This window comes from Macaca nemestrina, chromosome 8 (assembly GCF_043159975.1).
Source record: "Macaca nemestrina isolate mMacNem1 chromosome 8, mMacNem.hap1, whole genome shotgun sequence".
In the NCBI taxonomy this organism is placed as follows: domain Eukaryota; kingdom Metazoa; phylum Chordata; class Mammalia; order Primates; family Cercopithecidae; genus Macaca; species Macaca nemestrina.
Window position 1 is genome coordinate 81,626,282 of NC_092132.1, and position 8,060 is coordinate 81,634,341.

An 8,060-nucleotide genomic window follows, 5' to 3' on the forward strand; every position below is an offset into this window, starting at 1 on the left:
ACTCAGTCTCCCAAAGTGCTGGGATTACAGGCATGAGCCACCGTGCCCAGCTTTAACCTACTCTTAGTTTAACAATATGTAATGTATATTTGACCAAGTCATCAATTATTTTCCTATAACATGTCTGTTAATGGCTAAATAACATTCTACTGAAGAGCTATACAATCATTTAGCCAATATACTGTAGGATATTTGAGTTATGTAAATGATCATTTTCTAACACTTTTTTAATTATAGGTTTTTGTACATTGAGGGTTGTGTGCATGTGATTGGGAGCAGTACATGATAACAGTATCTAGTCTTCAATTAGAGAACCAAGAGATTCAATTGGTGCTTGGATCTAACTCAATGCCAACAGTGCTACACCTGCCTGGCTGCCATTGACTGAGATTTTAACAGTAGGACTTGCTAAACAACAACTTAAAAAAACAGCAACTTTTGTGCAGAGCAGCCACCCTTGGCCCAAATAGAAAGGTCTGTATTAGCCCCTTTCGCCTGTACAACAGCACTCACTAAGTTCACAATGAGAATAGGAGGGGTACTTGGCATTTCATAATCAAACATCCTTTCATAAATGCCCATATGCAAACTCACACTGATCACTGAAATTAATTACTACTCACAGCAACTGTCTGAAGTCACTTTCTCTTTCCAAGTTCTGTAAATGGAAAACATAAATAGACATAAGACAAGGGGGCTTTCATAAAATAATAGAGGAAATCACAAGTAAAACGCCCCTACTGTTTCTTTTGCTGCCCCATTTAGAAAGGAAGTAAAACTAAAATGAGAAACTTCAATGAGAAAGCATGTTAAGAATGTTTTTCTGAGAGGAAAACATAGAGAGAGGCTTACTCTTATAGAGAGGTTTACTCTTTTCAAAAGCATCTGGGCAATCAGGACACAAAGCTAAATAATTTATTTAATCAAATCTATCAAAATATTAGTTAATTTTAACTGTATCATCAAACTGGTTATTAGTGCTCATTATATAAAACCCCCAAGGAAGGGAATGTGCTTGTGTTCCTGTAAATGTGTAGTATACAATTTTTACATTTTATTGCACTTTTTGATTAAGCCAATCAATAATTTTTAATCAAGTAAACAAAAAAAAAATACTGGTTAAATCAAGCAATATGATCAAATGGTCATCAGTGTTTATTTAAGTCCCCAGTGATAAGGACTACTGTGTAAATACAGCTATGTGCAGAATGTGTACATATAATTGCTTTTTCCATTTTAAATTCACATATATCTTCCCATTTGAAAGAAAAATGCTGCTCTATCTATAATGCTGCATAAGACTATCACCTCTTCTTTCCAGAAACCTGAGGAACAGACAGTCTGGGGTCTTCCCTGTAGAAATCCTACTGGACAATATTTCTAATACTGACCATTCAACTACAGCAAACTCCTTTTCTTCCATCAAAAGCATTTAAAAATTGAATCAAAATAATTGAACTAGAATCTTCAAAGGACAACATTCTAAAGTCTTTGTAGGTTTTATAGAACAGAAACAATTTTATTTTAAAGGCAAAAGATTCAGTGAAAGAGAAAGTGTAGAAGAATCCTCACAGCAACAGTACTCAACTAAAAATAAGCAGCAGAGATTCAGCCATGTGGAAGAGTTTCTACTTTACAAATCCTTAAGGGTTTGAATAAGAAAGCTTAGAATAATAGCTGTGTGTGGCGCAGTGGAGGAAGTAACACAGCGTATGGTTGGGTTAGGATGTGTCCAGTCAAGTTGTTGTTCGTTTCCTCTGTCAGAGAAACAGGATTCTTGAGCTCCACAAGGAAAAAAAAAAAAAAAAAAAAAAAAACCAAGCCGGTTATATTTCTGTGCAGTACTGACGATGCTTATTATTCTTTGTTCCTAATATATAGAGGCACAGTGCTGCTAAGACCCCTGGGCTTCAGAACTAGGATAGCTGGGTTTAAGTCCCATACCAGCTGTGTGGTCTTACTTGGGCTTATAGCTCTGAATTTCAGCTTCTTTCCTTGTAAAATAAAAATGGTAATGCCTGTCCACCTTTCAGGGCAGATATAAGTAGTAAATGATACACTATGAGTGGGGAAAAGCATAGCACAACACCAGGTATCTGCTAGATATTCAACAAATGTTAGCTTTTTTCCTTTCCTTTTTTAAAAAACACTTTAAGATTTGGGCATTTCTCAATTTTCTGCATTATCAAGTTCAAAGAATTCCCTTTGTTTATCCATGTTTTTCCCATACTTCACCCTGTTCATCATCACTTGATATATATTTGCTTGTTTGTTCTCTACTTTCTGCCATTAGAACACTAGCTACAAGAGGGCAGGAACTTTGTTCTTCACCACTGAAAAATATGCCTATCTCATATTGAGCGCCCAAGAGGTATTTGTTGAAATAAAGAATAAATGGCTTATAAATTTGTTTCATTTAAAGCTGTTTCAAGCATTTCTTACTAAAATAGTCGACAAAAATACACCCAACTATTTGTAAATAATATGTACATGAATAGTTATCCTGATATATGCTTTTACAGCTCCATACAAAATTAATAGTGCCCTGAACATAATCAACATTTAATCAATATTTGTGAAACGTATTAATAATAAGCTTCTTATTCAACCAATATGTATGCATGAGCATGTCTTGAGATGGCAGAAAAGCATCATTCCTCATTTTTGTCCAGAGAAATTAGTGTTCTTTGTGGAGATAAAATACTACAACCATATATTGCCTGATTACATATATTCATAATTTACCATAACAAGTACTACGGGAGTCTTGTGAAATACAATAACCTGAAATTGAGTTGTCATGCATGCATGTACATACTCACAAATATAATGCCGTAAATGTATAGGTGTGTTATGTGTGAATATGTGTATGTGCTTGTTAAATGGATCCTTGCCGTCTATTTGTTGAATAATTCATTAACATAGTCACATATGTGTATATAAAACAAGCTATAAAAATGTTTAGACATTGCGGAATAATATCATAAATGCTGGGGTAAATGCTATATGCCAAATGTCACTGGAATGAATTATGAGGGAAAAAGAACGCTGAAGTTTGATCAAAATATTAGATAAACCATGTGAAATAAGCTTAAAAGAAGAAAGGTTGTCTATCATGTTTTTATTTATCATCCTATTAATGTAATTTTTTGCCATAGATAAGAGAAAGAGAGAGTCAGAAGCAGAGAAACAGGGAGGAATGAAAAAGATTTCCTGAAAAAAATTCTTAATAGATTTGTATTGTCATTCAAAATGAAAACCTATGAGCATGCTCCCCTTAGCTATGGGTCTTTGGAAAATGGGAGACTAGAAACAGAGAGTGAGAAGTTCTGCTTACAGAGAGAACATGGCCAACCTCCCTCCCCGACACCCCCAGCACTTCAACTCCTGCCAGGCAGGAACTAGAATCTTTTGTAGAACACCATTATAGTATTAGAAAGTAACATAATCATGAAGGAGAGAAGAAAGGCTTGATGTACATCGCCTTGTGACTCTAAAAGGCCCCCTGTGCCGAATATTCGAATATCGCGGCAGCGCGGAGTCGAAGGAAAGGCCTGCCCAGCTCAACTGTCAGGCCTAAGAGCAGCTCCGAAGCTGGTGAGGAAAAACATTCCTCCCCCAAAAGGCTTTTATTTATTATACTTTTTAAAGGTAGTACAAGAGATAATGCAGCACATTTGTGTAATTTCATCCTGAAGCTTGACACTCTCAATCGCTAAGGGCTCTCAGATCTCACACGTGCATGTCTCAGTTCTCATCCCACCCGCTTCAGGAGAGACTCACGCTTCTCTTGTGAAATGTGCTTGAGAGGTTATCATGGGCATTGGCAGACGAGGGTAATATTGATAGATAATTCAGACCTATAAGGTTGCTTGGGCGCGCACACATACGCAAACACACACACTCTCTATACACAAGCTTAGAAGCTTCTCATCTCCTTGCTCTGTTATCTCATGTAACTCCAATCCCACATCACCTTATCCTGGTCCCCTCATCTTCCTCTCGCCCCAACCCCCGCCCTGGAGAACAGATTTACATCTTCCAACTTGGTCTGTTACCTCCTCAGTAAGGAAACAGGAAAAATCCAATAAAATAATATTTAACATCCTGTTATGCACTGCCTCCCCCACAATATCTCCTTCCCCCACATACACACATAAACATGCACACACCCGAATTTTTGCCCCACCTTACAATGAAATTCTGGCTGTTTCCTAGGCCTTTGCAGATGCTAAGGCCCAGTACATCTGAAATCTACAAGCTGAGAGTAAAATAAATACTAGGTGTGCAAAGGAGCCAGAAGGAACCATTGCCTTTTCCCAGATCAGAGTCAGGGAGAACAAGCATGTAATTCCTTCCCCATAACAGGGCTGTGAAAATTATTCCTAAAATGGGGAGATAGAAGAGGGGCAAGAAAAGGTTAAAGAAAAATGGACAACCATAAAAAGATTTATAATTTACTTTTGAAATAAATCAGCAAAGGGAGGCCCAATCTGCCATTTACTCGGAGGGCTCTGGGATTCCACATTGAATAATGTGCCATGGCCCATTTTGATCTGCACTGAAATTAACAATCAGTCCACCACTTTATGAAATATTATCTTTGTTAGCTTTACCACTAACAAAAATACACTTCCAATTTTTCACATCCACACACTACATCTATTAAAGCAATCTGGGAAATTAGTTTGAGATAAACTGTACAGCAATTTTATTCATAGCTTCCCTGTATCTCACACTGTTAATCTGCATCACAGCTCACTAAATAGTGCCTAATGTTTATTGCATTTAACTGAATGTATACGATTCTGAGGGTACGCCAGGGACCGATTATCATAATTATACATGTTTCTATGGAAACCCACAAGTCTATCAGTTTTGATTCATTATATTGTTATACCTTCTAGCACTTTCTAATTATTAGGTGCCCATAAAAAGTCTCAGTCTTGCTGTTACTATAGAAATGAGCTATAGACAGGCCTCAATTGTTAACCCTTAAAGAACCAAAATATATAGACTCAGACAGCTGGTAAGCTATTCATGAAACTGAAATAGCTAATAATTTTACCTATTACTTAAATTTATAATTGATTTGCTGTTATTAATTTCTGAAACTCTTTCACTTAGACAACTCATGAATAATCACCTCAGATTTTATAAAATTGCCCTGACTTTGAAGTCCCCTGTCCTTGATATACACCCTCAGGTATGATAAAAGATACACAAAAACTCATGCAACACTGAATTAGTGAGCACAAAGTGCAAAATGAAAAGTCTTTCAGGACCGATTCTTTATTTCATAGATAAAGACACATTTGCTGGTGTAAACATAGAATTATATGTTAACTGATAAAACAGATAAATCAGAATATAATAGTGAGAACTCAAATGCACTGAGAGTCTTTAAATCAAGCATCTAAAATTGCTTCAGAGCAATATGGCTATTTAAGTATAATTTAATATTGCTGCTTAAATTGCAATTTGTAATTTAATATTTTCATTTTACTTTTTCTTCTACATTCACTAACAGAATCCTGTGAAAATTGAAAGGGACCAAGCAGTTTCATTGTCTCTCTAACCCTCCTGCTATTATAGTTTTCAATTAGAAGTGCCTTTTAATTTAGATCAGGAAAGCTCTCCTAAAGTGACAGCTCGCCCTTCACACTGCATATCTATTTATTTCGGAAGTCAACACACCATTCAATAACCTGAGAACAGCCCTGATTGCTATGCTAATAGTATTCAGAAATATGTCGACAGCGATCGAAACAAGTAAACTAAGGCTAATTCATAAAGTGAATAATAAAAGGCAGAGGAAAGCCTTTCATACTTACTACTTCAGCTGGAATCTTAAGCTTACAAATTTAATTTTTTCTCCTCCCTTAGGGAAATGAACGCTATGTGATAACCAAACTGAAATTAGATTTTACCTAATATTACAGCCTAGCCTATTTGACGCGGCTTGTTTTATTATATAAAGCTGCAGTGGGAAGCAGCAGAGACAATGACCGTATATGTTAATGCCTGTGTGAGCTGAGAGATGCTTGCTCCAGCCGCAGCTTTCTTCAGCTCAAAGCTAAATGCATTTTGCTTTTCGAGGTTGGGGGAGGAGAGGGAAAGCCACAGAATTTTAAATGTATGCCCACATTAAAAAACAACAGCACATGTTAGGTAACCATTTTTTTCATATTACAAGCCCAAACCACCAACATCCATAGCAACTCCCCGCCAATTAGGAATAAATCAAATTGTATAAGCAACAAAAGATACAGACATTTGCATGTTTAAGTTCAAACTCTTTAAAAAAAAAAAACAAAAAACAGAGAACGGATCAAAGCCTTTTGTTCACAGCTCTTGTGTAGCTGTTAGCATTAGAGAAAGGTAGATTTACTACTAAATAGGAAATTTAAAGTAGATTAGGAGTAAATTGAGTTAGATACTTTTAAAAACCCATTCATCGGTACATGCATATATTATTGCATATATGTGTACAGTCTGGAAATTAATTATGTTTATTTCACATTAAAATTAGTATCCTCCCCATATTCAGACATTGGTTATTCCAAATAATTCAACTATATCTACATTTTTTTACTTAACTGTAAAAATTAAACTAAACTTCAACAATAAACATTGTATTTTTCACCTTGTTTATGCTTTCACTCCCACAATAATCAATTAGTTTTTCAACCCAATTCACCAACCTTTTTAAAAAATCTCTAGAGCCTATTCATATATTTATAACTAGGCAAATATATACATAGATTGATAAACTCTAACAAAATACTTAAGTATGCAGAAACTACACTAACATTTCTAGATGAGTAAAAGACCTGTATGAGGAGAATAATGCTACTAGGGCCAAAATTTCATACACTTGATAAATAAGCCTTAAAAGTGACAATAAAAGATTCTGAAAGCAAGCGGAACCTGGCGTGTGCTTTTAGAGAATACCTAAAGATCACTGTTAGGTTAGTGAATCCTCGGGGATTTGTATGGGGGTCATATGTTAGGGTCATGAGGGTGATTAGGCAAAGAAAGCAGAGAAAGTACAGCGTTCAAGCAGCAGGCATACTACCACCTGGGATTTCATTTATTTCCTAGAGATAGAGTCAAGTTAGGTCCCTGCATGGCAAAACTATGAATTAATTATATTCTGCCCCCACCCAGTGAGCATTAAGTGCTCAAATTCTCTTTTTGGGTGGTGGGGGAAAAATGACTTATCATTCACGGTTGGATGTTAAAATCCCAGAGGAGAGAACCAATAAAAGCAGCTCGTAGTGACAAAAATCCAGTAGCTGTACCATGACTATCCATCAAACTGAAATGTTTTAGGATTCATATTTATTTGCACCACTTTGCCACTGAGGAAAATGTCTAGTCAACTAGAGAACGTCTAAATTCTTGCTTTTTGATTCTTATAGGAAAGGTGAAAAGACATCAGTGAGTTGCGATTTCCATCAGCAGCGAACGAGTTCCGTTGAGAAGGCTGGTCAGTGGCACAGGCGGCTCACAAACCCACACGGCAGGCCTTGGGCATGGTTGCTAACCCCACGGGTCATTTCTCCAGACCACTGCTGGCCAGGCCCTGGACAGAGGGGCCAGTCAAGGCTACCCCTCCTTGAGTGTCAAGGGTGAAGTGAGAAGATAACGTTGTCTCTGAGGTTTGTTATTCAGGGACCCTTGGGCAATGAGTCCTTTTCCAGTTTAATTACTGGAAATCGGGAAAGGAGATAGACGGCTTTCTTCCCCGTTAGGAAATAGCCTAATGGTCACAGAGTAGAGTCAGATAAAAGAAAATGGATTCTGCACCAACTGAAGGAGGGCATTCTGAGGAGAAAAGTACAGGAAGAGAAAAAAGAGAAGACTCAGCTTAGCAGCAGCCACAAACAACAACAACAACAAAAAACTCAACCTACTTGATTCCTTCTAATCCCCTTCTTTGCTGATTTTCTTCCTTGTACATTTAACATAGGCAAATGTGTGCCTTTTAACTGTCAATTCCCATGTCTATATAAGCACTATGATTCGGGGCAGAACTGGGCTGCAAAAATTAAGAC

The 8,060-nt window shown here is 36.8% G+C and overlaps 1 long non-coding RNA gene across 1 annotated transcript in view; it reads right to left on the reverse strand.

Moving 5' to 3' along the window:
* Positions 1-6,385, reverse strand: part of LOC105482212 (uncharacterized) — a 45,293-nt gene extending 38,908 nt beyond the window's left edge. The window contains exon 1 of the long non-coding RNA XR_011606507.1: positions 5,835-6,385. This is a non-coding gene — a long non-coding RNA (uncharacterized lncRNA). The remainder of the gene's footprint in view (positions 1-5,834) is intronic.
* Between the last annotated feature and the right edge of the window lie 1,675 nt (positions 6,386-8,060).